Below are 18,614 nucleotides of genomic sequence, written 5' to 3'. Positions count from 1 at the left end.
TAACAAGAAACTCTGCATGTTTAGACCATCAGGCACTCCTACTGACCCTATAGAGACAAGTTGAAAACGACCAAATTCATAATCAAATAAATATATGAATAGTACATTAATATTATTAGGACGTATTATCATTAAAGTGCAATTATGATTTTAATAAAAATAACAACAATAACGAGATTCATGCGGCACTCCTTTCCATACGTCTGACGTTTCTGAGAGCACGTGTTTACTCTTCATAAAAGCAGACAAGTCGTTTCTTAGAGTGATATGATTATGTTTAGGATATATTTACTCTAGCTTATGACAGTGGTTATTTAATTTGTCAATTTCCACTAAAATATTCCTTATCGTATGACCTGTGATGTTTAATTCATTTCACAAACTCACTCTTAAGATTAAAAGTTTGCGTGGTAAGGACAATTACACTCTAAAATGTTTTTTTTTTTTTTTTTACTCTGTTTATCGTGCCTTTCCCACAAACTCAATCACGAGAAACGCACAGCATAAGTCAAATAATGACAGCAAGTGTCAAAGAAGAACGGAGACCAACCAATGGAAGGACAAAAATAATGAATTTTCCCGACCCAGTCACCTGTTCATTACCTCATCAGGCCAGTGCTACCTATCAATTTCGCAACAGGGCGATAAATATTAAAACGTCACTCGTCTACCCTTTCAGCATGTTCTATATAAAATCTCTCCTGACATCAATTGTTTCCGCAATTGTTCCCCTCCTGCTAGAACCGAAAGCCTCTTCATCAATCTTTTACCAGAAGCAATCTCGTTCTAATTTTTCTCGCTATTTCGACCCCTCCCCTTCCAAAGCCCCACTCTTTTTCTACATTACTTTTTTTCCTCCTGTTGTGTGCTGGCGTAAGGCACATGAATATCATTCCACTCCACAGTGCCTGCGCGCGCCTCCATCGATCAGGAAATAAAAAGTACATTTGAAGAATGGTTCGTGACCCCGCCAAGCTACAGACAACAGAAGCACATTTAACGATCCCCCAGCTCCTGACACTCTTGACAAAGAGAGCTGAAGCCTTGCTGTGCTGTCACCGAGCAGGCATTTTGTTAGTTGTTTGTGCGGGTTACGGAGGTTATAGAGGACACGTGGGGGTGAGGCTGGTGCTGTTATTGTTGATGCTGCTTCTGACAATGCCTCAATTCAGGTGCTCTGAGGAGGAGCAAACATCACTTCCTCTCCTATCTCCCTCCTTGACATGTGTATCAGGTTCCGACGAAAATGCACATTTATCAAACTCATCCGCTGCGTGGGGAAGTGGCTGGCTTAGCTCTCCCCGCCTGCTCGGCCCCGTGATCCTTTAATGTAATGTACTAGTTGCCCAGGTTGAACTGTGGCTTTACGTTTACCCAGGCTGATAAGAAAGGTGCGCGGCGCTTGGAAACGCGCGTGACAGATGACTCCCTGCCGCTCTTGCAACGACCACCCACGTAGAATGCTGCTTTGCACCCGCACACAGTTCCTCCTCCGCGTATCTCAGGATACCAATTGTACTCTCAGAAGTCAATGAAAATTACCTTCCACCATGTACAACTATATTTTGCTGTTTTTTTTTCTCCTGATGATTTATATCGCTTTAACAGAATTTGTTTCTGGTAAGCGCAATTTGCTGTCATATGGAAAGGGCAAAAGGGTTTTACAGAAACTGGATTAAAGAAAGGCATGCTTGAAGGCACATCATGGTTGTTCCAACACTTAAAAGATGTTTTCAGCGATTTGATGCTTTGTGTCTTTTTTTAAGCTACATGTGCTTCAGGTGTTAGGAGTCAACATTAAATGGGCACAGTCCTATAGCTGTTAGTCAGAGGCTCTTGTAAGAGGTATTTAACAAGGACACTAGTACATTACAGGAGGCAGTTGTTGCCCTCAACATTTTGAGAAGGTACAACTTGGAGGCAGGAATTGCAGAGTGTCGGGTGCACGTGTACTGAAAACAGTCTCCAAATAGAGTGGCTATTCATTGAACGGAGGCTTGCTGACACGGAGGAAGTGCTGAGCCGAGGAGTGGAGCGAGCACAGCTGTGCGGCTGTGCTTCCCGAGAAGACTACAAGCCTACCGGATGCCAAGGAGGGGGTGCCAGACGCCGATCGAAGCAAAGACTTGAGTCGGGTGAGCGGCAGGAAGCGATCAAGCCGATAAAGTCGATAAAGCTGATTAACTTTGTGCAGCTCCCAGTCGTGCCTCTTATGCCGTGCCACTCCCTGCCCCCTACCGAGCTGTGCTGCTGCTGTGTTGTGCAACATTAATCATCAAAGTAACATTAAAATAAATTAAATTAAATCAAGCAGCCCCCATGCAGCTCCCCCAGCACCCCCTAGCACCCACCAGCACCTCCCTGCAGTGCTGACCTCCCCTGCCTTCCCTATTCACTGGAGAGTGAATGAGGGTAGGAGGTAGGAAGGCAGTAAGTTGGGGCATAGAGGGGGATGGGACACAGAAGGTAGGAGGCAGGAGGCCACGAGTCCAGGGGTTCAGAAGTAGAACAGAAGAAGGCTAGTGGCTACGAGGCCTAATTAGAAATATAGCACAACACAGCAAAATACAGCAAAACAGGGCAGTCTTGGCAATATCGGCAGTATTGGTACAGAATTGGTGAATGCAGCAGTCGCGGGTGACCTCTGCCAATGGAAGAGTCCAGGCCACCACAGAAGCGGCCCGGCTAGGCCTGGGTGCGGCTTGTGGGAGAGCCACTGTGACCCGCTCGCCATACTGAGTACCAAGCCAGCGGGCTCTGCTGAACTCTAGGCGGAGAGGAGGACTGCGTGCTCGTGCCCCTCATTAGCTGAGGTGTGGTGGTGCAATAAAATCGACTAAACTTGGTGCTCAAAGGCCATCCTCACTGGGAACCCCTTGGGGCCGACCAAGCTCTTTAGCTGTCTGAGGAGGATCCAGGAGCAGATTGAGGAGGATCCAGTAGCAGATTAAGGAGAAGTGCGCGTGCCCCTCAATCCTTGAGGCATTTCAGCACGTCTATAAAACAAGTGTGAAGAAACACCATAAGGCCGGTGAAGATGTGACCTGGGAAAGAAAGGGCCTTTTAACCAATAACAAAGAGGAATAAAAAGATCCATAAATCCTCCTCTCTGCTTTCAACAGTAAAATGGAAAGCAAAAACAAAGTCAGAGAATCAGTCCTTAATCTCCACAATATCCCTTTTCTTACAAACGTGAGAAATCAGTGAACATCCCTCTTAAATTTGACTTTCTGAAGGACCCTGTGGACGCAATTCTTTCTATACCTAATGGCTGTGCGGATCTCCCCATCCTATCTCCCCCATAAAAAGCTTAAGAAGTCGGCTATACGAACCAAGTGATATAAGTGGCCTCAAGGAGGAGGGGGTGGCTGAAAAATCTGCTTTTGATAATGCAACAAAATCAATTGAGAATATATATAAAGAAAATGTCTGGGGTTCGATCAGCGATTTAGAATATTGGCCCTCAGGTCATCATCACCGTTCTCAGTCGCTTCCACTTGTCCCGCCCTGAAAATGCCAATTGACCATCCACAATTAGGTTTTAAACCTCTTCTTGAGATAAAAGTAGTTATCAAAAGAGGTATAGATTCCATGCCAAGACTATCTGTTTTGGGGCCACAAGAGGCCTGTCAAATGCGGAAGGAGAACCACACATCAGAAATTATACATACTTCGAACAATAATAACAAAATAGGCTCATTAAACCGTAGCCCTAGTTCTCCATCTCGTACACAATTAGAATTGAGCTCCAATTTACACGTCTTTAAAGGTCCTCCAACTAAAGATATGGGAGAAATTCCACATAAAATGAAGGCTTCTACCACAGACACTCAATCAGCTATCTCCGCCCTTGATGTTAGATCCCCAAATGCCTCTGTTATATCAAAAGCACAAATAAATGAACTTGAAGGTATGGAGTCTATGAAGGAAAACTCACCAACTATACGAATTACTCCAACTAAATTGGATCAAAATGCAATATGGGATATCTTCTTTAGGACCTCGCAACTAACTCTTGACGCCCTGTCATATCAGTCTTCAAAAATGGATGTCCAGGTGGACCTGCTAAATGTCATAGCAAAATCAGTCTCAGGGATAGATCAGAAGTTGGCAAACCTAAACATCTTGATTAAGCGAGCACAGAATTTTGCAGAGCTAACAGAAACTGACTGTACCTATGAGCCCATAATTAACAAACTGGCTACACTCCAAAAGGCCTTAAATTTAATAATAACATATCTTAAGGTGAATCTAAGTAAGATAAAATCTGTAGATCAAGAATCCTCCAAGTGGTGGGAGGTGGGGGGTCAAAAAGTAAATATAGGCAGTCCATCTACTCGCTGTCCTAAGACAAAAAACAATAAAAAAATAGATTTCTTTGAAGACCTGGGTTGGGGTCAGGGGGAATCCCCAGGAAAAATATGTCTACTGAAATTCTCTGAGGAGGAGAAAAGCTGTCATTCAGAGACCCAAATACCTGAAAATTCCCCGCCCCCCTAAATCTGTGACATTTTCATTAAACTCTGAAAAGCTGTCCACCAAAAGACAAAAGAAAAAGCAACGGAAAGCAAGGAATACAAAAAGCTGTCCACCAAAAGACAAAAGAAAAAGCAACGGAAAGCAAGGAATAAAAAAAGGGACATTGTAATGGGCCCTACTACTATAAAGATGAGCTGCTCTCTCCCTCAAGATATAATTTATGGGACGCAAATGTTTCATGACTTGAGTACCAACAAAAAGAACACTCCAACAGTCAACAATTTGTTCCCATAATTCAATATACAAAAGAGGGGTCCTACTAACCCTGACCATAGGGACTCAAATTATTCTAATTTTATAGTACAGCATAAAATAAATAAGGACAGACGACAGGATCTGATAACCTTAAAGGGAGCAGATCCAGCAAAGCAGGTACCTCAAAATATTAAATTATACCAAAGGGAGCCCAAAACCGAAAGGAGCATTACTCCAGAGACTCGTAGAAGGTCTTTTGAAGAAGAAGGCATATGTATTACAACTATAAATTTCAAATGTGCCAAACAACAAACACTCAGGTATCAAATTCAGGACGGCCGGATAGAGAACGTTCGCCAGGATTCCAGAAAATAGAACACAAAGGAATAGCTCTAGTGGGAGACCAGACAACTCTATAAGAAGTCCAAAAACAGTCCTCCCGCAGTTTGTAAACAATTGATTCTGGACCCACAATACCAGTCTAGAGGCCCTTTTGATCTTAAATCGAGGGTATATATTAAAACACCTACAAGTTATTCCAGCCTTAAAAGCTTTAGAATCTACTGATATTGTCTCCATAGAATTCCTGCCAGGGGTAAAGAGCAACAAAGGTAAAACTAACGAATCAACTCTGGTTACCTGGAAGTCATCACAAGTGTTAAAAGAGTCATAAAATAAAAAAGTTATTTCACAAGATGGGGAATTTGATTTAGTATACTCCAACAAATAGGGTATTTTGACCCATTAGAGGCCCAAAATAATAAGCCCAAACTAAATAGATCAAAAGGCTTAAATCAACCTTTTTCAGTCCTTATATCTGCAATTGGGAATCAATGCCCTGAGGAGCAATATAGAGGGCACAAAGGCCCATATTTATACTTTTTGACGCAAAACTGCACCAGCGCAGTTTTGCGTCAAAAATATTACCGCCGGCTAACGCCATTTTGGTGCGCCGTGTGGGCGACATATTTATACTTTGACGCACGGTGGCGCAAACAACAGGTGGGAGTTATTATTTTTGATGCACACTGCGGCGTCAAGTCGTAAAGGAAAACGACGTTAATGCGGCGGAAATGACTGTGGGTCGATTTACGACACCGCAAACTGGATATGCCCCGTTTTTTTTACGCAATAGCGTCAAAAATCACAGCGAACACAGCCATTTCACCAGAGGAGAGCCAAAATGGATCCCAGACGCCACTCCAGACCCAGGAAGATGACAGCAGACCAGGAACCAGCCAGGAGGACCCACACAAGAACCAGGACACTTTTAATAAGAAAAGAAAGTGTTGCTTTAGTGCAGAGGAGCAGGAAATACTGGTTAAAGAGGTGACGGAACACCAGCACCAACTGTTTGTCAAATTAAAGTTGCCAATCAGTAGGAGAGAGGCTATATGGCAACAAATTGTCGACAAGATTAACAGTGTAACTGAAGTACGCAGAACAGTCATCGAGTGCAAGAAACGCTGGCATGACTGCCAACGCAGGACCAAAGAAAAGATGGCAAGGAACAGGAAGGCAGAACTGCAGACTGGAGGGGGGAGTCCAGCACACCAGGAGGCCCTGGACCACATGGAGGAGATGGTCGCAGCCATCATCCCTGAGGAGATCGTCACAGGGATTCAAGGACAGGACAGCGCAGACTACCAGGAAACAACACACATGCAGGGTAAGTTGCATGGGGAATTAAAATGCACAAATGTTAACTGCAAGCGGGGGGGATACCGACCACAAAATGCATGGAAGTCAACATATACATGGAGTGGCATGGGTAAAGGGGCATGGCATTGGGGCATGGCCTGCACAGACAGAAGCTGGGGCACACCATTACACTACACCAACAACAGTCCCATGGGGGCATGCTGTCATGCCAACGATGGAGCAAAGGGAAAGCCACGACAGGAGGGAAGGCCAATACATCAAACTTACATCCTGGCACTCGTCAGCCAACATACCTCCTACATTAACTAGGGCCCTATTAGAAATCCTCTAGCCAAACCGACAACTGCAATGTAACTGCGACAACAGTTGCCACTACCACCTCTGATCTGTGTGCAGCTCAAGTAGCCAATGACAGTAACCTCCCCATGGATCATACCTAAATTAGGGGGTGAGGATGACATCTGCAACAATCCCCAGAAACAAGACAAAGGCCCCAGTACACTCAAATGTCAATGCCCTTAGTTGTCACAAACATCAGCCAAAGTAAACAACAATAGGAGCGACACAGCACTAAGGAGACACCCATGCTGCATATGTCAGGGTCCATCCTGTGCCTGGGTAACAAGGCAACATCCCAAATGTCATACTGCTCAGACAACAGCATAGAGGAGGGGACACATGTAACTGGTCACTGAAATACACCTGCACAGTCAGAGGAGGAAATAGGACACTGATACGACTATCAGGGCAATCCAATGTAACACACATTACCCAATCAGCAGGACCCATTAACAATGTCAACATCCATATCAGATCATAACATTGCCATGCATAGGATATGCCACATGTCAATTACATTTAAGGCGATGTGAACGATCAGGGATTGGGGCAGGTCCAGATTGTTAAGTGTGCTGCCAGGGCCATCAGAACACCCACAGCCAGTGAAAGGTCTCACCATGAGAATGGATGTACACGGAGGGTCGTGTAGGAAAAGAAGGTGGCAATTCTCTGTTTGGCTAAAATCAACACCTAGAGGCGATGAGGCTGACAAGTCTAATAACTCAATAACATACATGTGACACACAGGTGGGCCATAGGCCTGAAACAATGCCCATCTGAAGGACTGCAGATATTAACACAAAGCAAGATCACAAAGTGAATTCATCAAAAGGCAGGCACGTCACGTCAAAATTGCCACAACACAGACACACTAATTGTACCCTGTTTCATTGCAGAGGAAGATGGATCTCCTGCCGATATGCCTGTCCCAGATTTCCCTGGTGACATGGATGACGAGCCGATAAACATTCCCCAGGAGACTATCCAAAAGGACCTTGAAACCTTCCAGACCCCACCTTCTGTCACGAGGAGGAGCACAGAACAAGCAGCCATCGCAGAGGAACCACCCACCACCCCAATTGTAAGACCTGCCAGCTCCAATACAGCTGAGGACTCAGACGACACTGGCACCAGCTTTGAGAGAACTGTAGTTGGAGTACAGCGGGAGCTGGCCAAGGAGGTGCGGGTGGGGATGCAAAATATGGCAGCCAGCCTTGAGGGGGTGCGTTCGTGCATGATGTCATTTGCAGATCAGGCAGCAGCTATGCAAGCCCTAACATCTATCTATTAGGAACTGCAGAAAACCCAGAAGGAAATCAGCACAGCTGTAATACAGTTGACCCAACACCTACAACAGCAATCCTGTCAACGCGTGCACGAATGCAACATTGAACCCCTCAGGGCCGAACTGGCTGCCTACCATCGTGATGTGGCTGCTATTCTCAAGAACCAGCAGCCCTCCTTGTAGCAGTACTGCCCTTAAGACCTTCACAGGGAGCAACGACCGGGATGTCTGACTCCACGCCTTCTAACACTGACGTGTGTTTTGCCCCTTCACAACCAACAACAACAAGGACAAAGCAGGCAACACACACATCAGAAGAAGAAGACATGGAACAGATCACATTCACAAGGAAAAGTACCCGGAAGCACTAGTCCCTGCCACATGGCCAACTATTACCAAAGTCCTGCGTTTTGAAACATGACAGTCTTACAACAACTGTACTCAAGCACTGTTCTGCTAACCACTGTATATCTTGTCACCCAGCCCAGTGATTGTCTCTCTCCTACTCAGTGGCTAAGTCTGTCCCTCTGCACTGTCTGAAACAGCAACCCCAGCACGACAAAAGCATTTTGGTAAACCCTTGTGTTTGATCACAATGGAAGATATCACTATAATGGACTCACAATCATGGACAATGTACATATAGCACTACAGCACTTTTCAATAAATAGCACTTACACAACAAATCTGTCTCTGGGTAATGTGACATATCAACTGTGCAGTAGATAACTGAAATGTGCCTACTGTCAAATTACGTAGCTTGTCAATACAACTGTCCAGATATTATGTAGTTAGAGAAATCTGCCCAGTGACCATGATTGCATCATACTCTGCCCATCCTGAGGGAATAATCTGATGAAGTGAAAAACCATACACCACCATGCTGTGTAGGACAGAAGAATGCTTCCTCAGGGGATAAGTAAGTCATCAAATAGTGGCCGCTAAATGTTGTCAACATGCAAAAATAACACAATAAACATGCCACACTAATCTAAGTAAATACAAAAAAAAACTGCACAAATGAAGGTGTCTGAGTTAACATACAAATAGGTAATCGTGCCAAACAGTGTCACAAATGATGTATGAGGGTCATGAAGACAAGAATACAAGATTGCCAATGAGAACTCATCTTATAAGGGTGTGCATGATCATCACACTGCAGTCAGACCTAAAACTGTGTCCCCAATATCAAGTCTGGAAGCACTGTTAATGACTTTGAAAACACACTTATCAACAGAAACACATTGGGAACCATATTAACTGTGATTGGTGGTTGCAACAAAGGGTAGACACTTTGCAAGGTAGCTCTGGGCTAGCTGCCAATCGTACAGCTCAGTTGGGATTTGTTTGTAGCATAGGACACAGATGTTATAGTACAAAATTGATGTACACTGAATCCAAACCCACGATCACGTACCATTCAACACATACTATTAAGGGGGTAACCAAATATTTATTAAAAGCTAACCATAGATGAGGAAACTGAAGGAAAAATCTTACCTACCCTAATCTACCCTGACTACTCATCACCCACAACTGTCCCTAACTAACCTAAGCTACACTTACTAATCACATGTAATGAAACGTTCTAAACATCTACCCCCCACCCCCCTTATGAGGTGGGACACATTGAGGACAACACATGCTAACCTAAACACATACTATACTTTCCTAAACAAATATATATTTTTATGGTATTTTTTTTAAAAAGTTTTTTTCTTTTTTTGGTATTTGTTTTTTTTTACACAGAAGAACCCCAACATAGCCCCCCACCCACCCACACATGTAATAAGTCAAAAAAGAAACAAGCAGGACCCCCCACCCCCACCTACTAACACTAACTAAACTAACAGCCTATACTAACCTAACACTAAGCCCCCTAAGCCCACTAACTATAGGAACAAGGAAAGAGGAGGGAGGGTATCATGTCCATCAAATCAACTGTCTAGAGGTTGGCCCTCCGGAGGGTCCTCTTTATATCCTTGACCCGCCGTTTAATGTGCCGCACATCCAGGCTCAGGTGGCTCACCTTGCCATCTTATGTTCAAGTCTATTGAAGGCTGTAGGGTCAACAGCTGGAGCAGTGGCAGTCTGGGTACCGGTGGAGGAGGTCTGTGTGGGCTGTCCTGCACCGGTGGCAATGCTGGGGCCAGGAAGTCCAGCAGATGTTGGATCAACAGTGGCAGCTGTGGGTGGGACCACCTGGCTCTGATTGGTGGTTGTTTCTGTGGTGGGTGTGGTGGGCAAAGTAGGCCCACCCTGTGGGAAGGCTCGCCATGCCCCGGAGGCACGTTCATGGCGATATCGCCGGGCCATCCTCCGGAACCCCGACTCCACCAGCAGGATGTGCTGGTATCGCATGGCCCGACGCTGAAATTCACGGACCTGGTTTGGAGTCATGTTAGCTGCTGTGAAGACAAATGCAGATATGCTACATTAGTAACTTCATTGTGTGAAACGGCACAGCAAGTTAATCAGACATTACATCTACTGTACTTATAACAGGTCATATCACGATACAGAGCATTGAATGCCCTTGAGGAAGTATATGGCAGGCCAGACAACAAAGGTGACATCACACAAAGCACATCCATAACCCACAAGATGGTTAACAACTGGCTTTGACTTGCAATCTGAGTTCTGACAGTTAACATCTAAGAATCATGCTGCATATCCTCCACCAAGAGCTGGGCTACAAATGTCAGTGTACGGAAAGCAAAACTAAAGCCACATGGTCTGCAAGTTGTAACTGGACTTTCCAGTATGGTACCAAGTGCCAAACCTGAGTGAGTATACTAGTATGCAACCAAACCGTCACTTATTCACAGGTATGTGTAACATACTGGTAGCATCAATACTAGGGACCCCATTCACAAACCCATGGCCGTGTTTGAGAGGGGGCGGTGGATACACAACTATAATTTGCCAACAACATGTACACCGAGGAGTGTATAGGCAACTCCACACATGTTTGTCTCTACAGACACACCACAGGTAAGGTCTATCTACAATTTGGAGTCAGCAAACCCTAGAGCACTCATAGGGTCAGACATGTCAGGAAATTCAGAACTTAGTACACAACATATACTTCCAGTGAGGCCTGACTTACATCAGACACAGAGTTGCTAGAACATCCATGATCATGAATTACATGCACACCTAGGCCATTACACTCAGGTTCCACAGACTTGATGCACTACATGTGGAAGTACATGCTGCTAGGAGGTTCTGCCTACTGTTTCAAACTTACGTAGGTAAAAAGTGAAGCAGATGTCTATTGGGAAGCTATTAGCTCCACCAATCTTAGAGAATGTGGGTCTGACAGGCTGACTAGATAGGGGCTGACTTCCATTGCGACTCTTAGTGATACAAGTGTCAGACACATGACTATCCCCTGTACTCACAGTGGGGCCTACAGGGATGTCCTACAATCCCTACATGATACCATTGGATACGCATTGGCAAACTCAAAACATGTGAGAACTGCATTCCCACTCATGGAACAAGTGAAAAACTTGACCAACGCATCACACCTTGCTATGCGTCCAACTCACACGAGTCCATAACCAGCAAACACAACACATAACAGACATATCAACACTTACTGGAGTGGTCTGGGTCCTCAAATGTCGCCACCTCTCCCACAGTGTAGGGTGCCGGTCCACCTGTAAGGTATGGAAGGAAGAAATGTGCTCAAAATCTGTGCACAGTGCAACAATTTCATAATCATTTACAATGTGTAGGCTGAATAAGGACATGGCAGCCATTCAGACATGCTGGTACTGCATCTGATATTTCACGGCCAACTTGTACATAGCATGGGTCTCCTGTGACAGTTACACACATATCTGCACACATACATTAGCCCTAACTATCATGTGGTTGCAAACTTGCCCCATAATTGGTGAGCACTAAAAAATATGGAGTGTAATCGTCTCATCATGTGCATCCAAGAGAAACATCCAACGCCTGGTTACTTGAGGACTGCATTACAAGTCAAACATGCCTTGTGGCATGACACATTTATTGCACATAGGCCCAATGTACAGAGGGAGGGGCAGGGACTCCTGTAAGCCATCCTGTTGTTACAGTATAGTCAACTGATGTGGCCCAGCTATGGTGATTTGCACCAACCATGGAGATGTGAAGCCATGTGCATACACTTGGACTGCCATCCATATTTGGATTGTGGCTCAACTAATTCCAACAAACATCTTAAGATGTTAGCTGAGGGCACCTTACACCTTACACCTTTTCACGATGTTTCAAATCATGAACTGACATGTATCCAAAAAGATCAAGAAACCAAATAATCCCACACATTCATAGTACTTCTGTGAACGCTTTCCTTCCACACTCACCAGACTAACATGAGACCAGTGTTTGAGCCACTTTGCTATTATCAATTGACGTGAAGGCAGCACTCATTTTCATCATCATGTAGTGATTCTAAAGTCAGTCTAGCAATTGCATCAACATAGTTGGCCTAAATGTTGGTACATCTGTACTTCTCTGTCAATAATACCCTATATAGACATGATTGGCTCCTATTTTGTTAGCTGTGCTGACAAAAAGGCCGCACCAGTTTCCTTCATGGTAAAGTTACCTGTAGGTTTGCTGAGCACGTGCTACCTGACAGCTAGCAATTGTGATCCTTGCCATAGTGCATCAATGATCCCCTTATATTTCACCAGCATTACACACAGTCATCAAGTTAGCTGGCAGACATTGCACTAATCCCCTGATGTCACTACAGAGCATTTAATCGTGCACATTAACAATTGTCGTACTCACCAACGGTGCCACCAATCATGATTCCCAGGTGGTCCAAGAGATCCTGCTCCCTGGTGATGAGGTCAGCCCACCGGTGCTTCAGCTGGTGGTCACTCCTCTGGCTGGCATACACACGCTGCAGGTGATGCAGCACCTTTCCCACCGCATTCTGCACGCCTCTGTCGGGTACCCCTGTATGACCCTGCCCCCTGCCTGGATCAGCAAGAAATGTGTCACCAGCCAGATGAAGCCCCCAACTCCTCTTCCCCCATCCTGCCAAGACGTGGCTTACCAGACATACTTATAGTTGAAGATAAGGAATAGGGGTAATAGAAATAGAAAGGGGAAATGGGTGAAAGTAGGGGTAAAAAGACAGAAAAAAAGTAAACCTAAACACTAAAAGAGCCCAACTATCCCCAAGCTAACACTACTCACAACAGACTCCCACAAACTCGAAATACACAAGATAAATGGACAAATTAGACAAAACACAGTACTACAGTATACACAAACAATATTTATTTCACAAAAGGACTTTACAGATAGCACACAGGACAAATACAGCACAAAATCTCTGGAAAACACTCTCTACACAGCCACACAGTCTAGAAGGATCATAGACTGCAAAGTGAAAGTGAAGGTACACTCACTGTACATGATCTGTAAACAGGATATCCTATTACATGACTTCCTGTATGAAAAGTCCCGCCTTTTTTGCGTTATGCGTTATATTTTGTTGCACAAAACTGTATTTCCGTCATTTTTTTTACGCACAGACGTGAATATTCACTCCTGTGCATCAAAAAAAAGAAAAAAACGCAAATACAGTTTTGGTAAACAAAAAATGACACACACCGATAGGGACGTCAAAATTACAGTGCATTCACTGGTTTGGAACATTTTTACTTGTTTTTTGGTTATTTTACATTTGGAACACATCAGAGATTGGCTAAGTGAAGACAGTATGGTGTTGATGGTGTATGTTCACATGTGTGACATCATACTGCAGCGGAACATCATCCACTACACCCTTCACAGAATGTTTAAAGTTGGCTGACGTCATAGATGGTCATAAGTGTGGCCTACGTATATGTGTGGTACAAATTGTGCATGTTTGTCATAAGGAGAGGATAGCAATGTGACGCACATATGTACAATACCTAAATGCCTTTGGCTCAAAGTGTGTGCTTTGACAACTAATGTGTTGGTTGACCAAGTGTGTGTGTATATCACATGAAGCATTATTGTACATATGGTTGTATGAATGTGACGTCCATGTGTCCAATCCTAAGATGCAAGTCAAATTTGGAATGAGCAAGGGCATGTGTTAGTCATACATGTAACAACACCTGTAAAGTATACTTCCAAGTTTTAGGGTCACGTAGACACCACATGTGACATAGCATGCACCAGATGGATGGCAGACGCATGTTCATGTCAATGGTCCACATTTTCTGCATCCTATTTCCTAGAGTATTGGTAAGAGCTTCCTAGGCACTAGTTGATGAATCCCACAGTGAGTCATACACATGCATTGAGGAAGTGGGTACCATGTTGTTTGCACAGACAGACAAGGGTCAATCTCATATGTATGATGACACCACAGTTGAGGCCATAGAAGTAACCCCCAACTATCAAGTGGCTGTGGTGGACCAGCATACAAGACAGCACGTGTCCACATATTTCCAGTGATCAATTGCACATAGGTGTCTTGTTCATGTGTGTGGTCCAATGATGATCCTGTAGATTGTTTGGGGTGTAATTTGTCACAGTTCGGACCAGGACTCATCATGAGTCAGTGGCAGCTATTCCTGTAACTACTGAGTATCCTTTGTTGATCAATGTGAGTAAAGTAGATGTGGACATGTGAACCAACCTGTGGATGGTCCCACCCTGTCACTAAAGATGTGTAATGAGACAGTCAACAGGGCAACCTTGGTGTGCTGAGTGAGATAATATCTCAATTGTCATGTTCCGGCAGGTGTCATTACAACATTTGTACACAGGTTGGCCTCTGCAATTCCCACTGCATCTGGGAACATCATAGCCTCTGTGCTGTTTATTCTCACAGCTATTTACCACACACGCCCCATCACTATGTTGTGCGCACTGTGATGCTGTGTGTGAACTGTCATGGTTTTGACATTTGTGTATTATCCATGTACATTATCAGAGGTTGCTGGTTGTGCTGAAAGCCCCGTACCCAATCCCTGCCTATGACCCTGGGACACTGTCACACTTTGTCAATCAAGCATATATGCAACCCAGACAAGGGATGGGCCATGAATTTTGCATTTCCAAGAGGATGTAACTCAAATGGTACAGTTAAAAGGCGGATGATGCTATACAATGTATTTGGGTATGCATGGAAGAAGCCCATGCCCAATGCCCCCTGATGAATGGGAGGTTATCTTATGCACGTGTGGCACATATGTAGACACAGGGATACTTTAGTGTGACGCACAGACAGTTGCCAGTCAGGCTGACAGAATGCAAGGTGACTACTGGACTACTGGACAAGTTACATAATCAGTGGTCTGACTGAGACTGTTTGGAGGACAAACTAGACAGTTGACATGTCAAACTGTGCACGTCCTGTGTTTTTGAAGGTGACAAATGAACCCAAGGGCTGTGTTACACGGCTTAATTAGTATCAATGGTTGACGGTCTATTTGACATAATGGCAACTCCTATGCTGTTCCAGGCATCATCAGGGGCAGTGCTTTTTGAAATGGGTGGTGTGCATGGAGGTGATCACAGGTGTGGGATGCATCTGTTTCTCACCAGTCCTGTAGGTGAGACTTGCATTCTAAGGGCCAACAGACATTTTCACAAGGGGAAGCAATCTACATGTGCTAACAGGGCTTTGAAACTAGAAGACAGTGTATAAATTGACCTGACGTCCATGCAGTCAGATGTTATATGACAATGGCATACCTTAGGAAAGGGTGTAGCACACTGGTTTGCTAATGTTGGTCTCTGTGTGTAGAGGAGGTATTATCAGGGTACACATCTTAGTATTCCAGGGACCTCTTCCGACAGGTGGGTTGTGACCAGGTGCATGGGTGTGTTAGGAGTTAGGAAATGGCCTGACATGTGCATGGAATGTCATGTGCGCAATGCATGTTATATGTGTGGCACTTGTGCTGTCTATGTTCTGCTTCTATGGAACTCTAGTCAAAGATATTCCTTGCAAATATTGGATGCAGTTGGAGTAACTGCTGTCAAGGGTCTTGTCAGACATTCCTGTTAGTGATGCCAAAGCACATTGACTGCCTCATGTATGAGGCTTGTTTTCCCCTTATTGAGTGATGGTGTCATAGTTGTGTGCCATATGCTGCGTTGGACCTTGCTTTCAACATGTATGTGTGAAATAGTTGTGGTCCTCTGCTATTGGCCTTCAAAGGAGATATGTACATGATATATGTCATTCAGAGTGTGTGTGTATGTGACCATTGTATGTTAGGCATCACATTAGCTCTGGGATGTTCTGTGTCCTACTCAGTATCTCAGCAATGCTCCATGAGGCAACACTCTTATTCTGATAAGTAGAGATGAAGGTGTGCAAAAAGGAATAGCCAGACCATGATATGGTGATTAGAATAGGTGTTTATTTAAATTAGTTAACTAAAGTGGTGAAGGTGACCATAATCAGAAGAAATTATTTACAATCTGTTGCCGCCTGCGTATACCAGCAGCTGTGTTCTGTAGTTCCCCCTCCTGTTGCAGGCCAGCATCCTCCTCTTCCTCCTCTTCAGGCATGTGTGGCTCTGGTTCCAGGAGGGGAATGTTTCTTCTGATACAAATGTTGTGCAATATTGCACATGTGAGGATGATCCTACAGACCATCTCAGGGGAATATAGGAGGCTACCACCAGTGATGTCAAGGCAGCGGAACCTTGACTTGAGGATGCCGAAGGTCCGCTCGACAATGCTGCGTGTCCTCCTATGGGCCTCGTTGTATGCACGCTCTGCAGCTGTACTTGGTTTGCCAAAAGGTGTCATAATCCATGGCTGGATGCCATACCCCTGATCAGCTGCAAGAGAAAATGAATGGGATCATGTTGATGTAGCTGGCATTATTGAAAAGACCTTTAATGGCAGTAGTTGTCTTGTTTTGTCTGTGACTCTTTTGTGTACTAATGTGACATCCAATGCTTGTAGGCTGTACCATCTGCATTGTGTTGTTTCCTTGGCTGAACGAGTGTTTGTCTGCTAACCGTTTGTCAGCAGTATGTTTTGGGATTTGCAGTACAGTGTGCCCTCCCTAGCATTGTGACTTGTGATACAGGTGTCCGTGTGTCTTCACTGGGGGTGAGATGATAGTTCCATGCACAGTTAAAATTGAAAGTGTTGTTAACACGTTCATATCAAAGTACCGTGGACATCCCATACCTTGACACTTATGCAATGTATTAATGTAAAGGTCATTGGGACACTTACAATTTGCAAGGTGACATTTAGGCAACCACACTCATTGACGTCTTCACATTAGGCTGTACAGTAATTTCCAATGTGTGACAGGTTCAATGGTGACTTAAGAAACATGGCTAGTGATGTCACGACCTCAGTGTGTTCCTGTTCACATGTTGATGTTGTGGTGTATGTGTTGTGTGTCCTAGAGGGTTGCTGTGCAGTGGGTATATAAGTAGGTTTTTGTACTTACCAACAAGTAGTCCATTGCCATACCGTCCATCCTGGAAGTGTTCATTGATGGTGCAGTGACGGAAGATGTATGAGTCATGTACACTCCCAGGATATTTAGCCACGATGTTGGTGATCAATCCCTGGTGATCGACTATGTCCTGCACGTTGATGGAATGTGTGTGCTTCCTGTTGTGGTAGAGGTGTTCAGTTGCAGTAGGTGGCACAAGGCGTACATGTGTGCAGTCGATTGCACCAAGGACATGTGGGAAGCCACTGATGAGGTAGAACCCCTGTTTTGTTTCCTGCTGCTTCTGCAGTGTGTTAGGGAAGCAGATGTGGCGGGGTGTCAGTCGAATGATGGCATCCAGTACTTTGGGCAAAAAGGTGAAGAATGATGGTTGTGATATTCTGCCAACCAGGGCATCAGTTGTTTGAAAAGAGCCACTTGCCAGCATGTGAAGTACGGCAAGCAGCTTTGTTTCTGTTGGGATGGTGCAGGGTGTCACCAAAGTGGGGGCCAACTGCTGTTCAATGTTTCGCAGCAGCTGCTGAATGGCCTGCCAGTTTAACCGGTACCTCTGTATGATGTTGTCTTCCCTGAGGCCCTGAAGGGTGGTTCTTGGGCGGAATATCCTCTCCTGCCTTCTGCGCTGCCTTTGGGGTCCCTGCTTGTGTTGTTGTAGCTGCTGTTGTTGCTGCTGGGCTCTACGTCTGCATGCACGCTGGATTAGAATCACCTCCATGGCTCCCTGTTGCTGCTCTGCTGCTCTGCTGCTCTGCTGCTCTGCTGTTTGTTTTGTGTGTTCTGATTAAATACAGGTGTGTTTGCCCCATTTTCACGCCTGCCCTGACCCAGGCATTAATTTTTGACGCAAATCGGGCTGTGCGTCATTTTCGGGCTCCGCCTCCCGGCCGTGCGTAATTTTTGCCCGAAAGCATAAATACGACGAACGGCCGTTTAAGCCATTTTTTGGACAGGAACGCCTACCTTGCATATAATTAACGCAAGGCGGATTGCCGCTTCCAAAAAATTACGCATACAGTGGAATTTTGTCATCCGCGGGCTCGGGCGTCAAAGTTTAAATACAGGGCAACGTTTGCGCTGATTGTGCGTCAAAATCTTTGACGCACAATCGGCGCAGACAGAGTATAAATATGCCCCAAAGTATCCTAC

The sequence above is a fragment of the Pleurodeles waltl genome, chromosome 5, assembly GCF_031143425.1.
Source record: "Pleurodeles waltl isolate 20211129_DDA chromosome 5, aPleWal1.hap1.20221129, whole genome shotgun sequence".
NCBI classification, from domain to species: Eukaryota; Metazoa; Chordata; class Amphibia; order Caudata; family Salamandridae; genus Pleurodeles; species Pleurodeles waltl.
This window is presented reverse-complemented; position numbering follows the sequence as displayed.